This window comes from Marmota marmota, unplaced genomic scaffold (assembly GCF_001458135.2).
Source record: "Marmota marmota marmota unplaced genomic scaffold, marMar, whole genome shotgun sequence".
NCBI classification, from domain to species: Eukaryota; Metazoa; Chordata; class Mammalia; order Rodentia; family Sciuridae; genus Marmota; species Marmota marmota.
The window spans coordinates 15,351,483-15,352,672 of NW_026000153.1; positions in this window are offsets into that span (position 1 = coordinate 15,351,483).

A 1,190-nucleotide genomic window follows, 5' to 3' on the forward strand; every position below is an offset into this window, starting at 1 on the left:
TTTTTTTTTTTTTTTTTTTTTTTTTTTTTTTGTCCTATGTGCTGTGATCTAGACTGGTCACCAGGGTCACTTATGAGGCACCGCAAAGAGATCTGCTTCTCCATGCCTGGAGCAGGCAGCAGGAGGGAGGGCAGGGAAACAGACTGGGTTGTTCTGGGAAAATCATCATGACGAGAACTTGACATGATAGACTTGTGACCAAGAAGCCAAACTGGATATTTAAAAGCTCCTTACTTGCTCTGACATTGAAACCAAAGCTGATTTATCTGCACAGGTTGCTTAATGTTTAAAAAAAAAAAAAAACTGTACTTAATCTAGAGCAATATCTGTATGGTCGGTAAAGCTGCACTTTGTGTATTTCTTAACAGCTTCAGATCTGTCACTTTTAATTTGTACCATAAAAAATAAAGAATTGTTTGACATGAGCTTCTAGGCTAAATGTGTCTTGCAGTCAAATATGTCACTTAAATTATAAGAATTTACATAAGCATACATTACAACCCCAAGAGTTAAGAAAAGGAAGGGGTTCGAAGCAGATTGGTTAATATCATGATTATTTTATTTCTTCAAAAGAAATGCCACATTCATCGGGATTCCTTTGGTTGCAAGTTATAAAAATTCAACTCAAACTCATATAAATGACAAGATACTGTGTTGTTGGACTTAATGGGAAGTCCTCTTGTGGATATCAGCACAGCTGGATACAAAGGCTTAAAGAATATCATCAGCCTGTCCCTCTTGGCTTCCTTCTCAGAAAGATTCTCTACCCATCGACCCCAAGGCTTTGAGTCATGCCTTTTGAGTCTGTCTCTAGACAAAGCAGCAATGCTGGGGGACAGTGCACTTAAGTCAGCCTCAATCCTGTCTGTGGTGGGGCTGGGTCTCATGATGGCAATACTACAGGACCAAAAGGATTGACAGAGGAGTCACTGTAAAACCAGAAGACAGAAGATGAGACATGATAGTGGGCAGATAAAAACCAGTGCCACCACAGTCTGTTGCTAACACCCAGCTGAGTGCTTGGTATGGCAGAGTTCTGCAGATTTTAAGTGATCTCTGTAATTGCATATTCTGGAAAATTCTGGCATTTAGAATATGCTCCTGTTTGAAGTTTAATGTGGGTAGGAGAAGTGAGTTAATGTTGTTATATAATTTACTAATTCAAAACATCTTGCTAAAAATAACAGTAA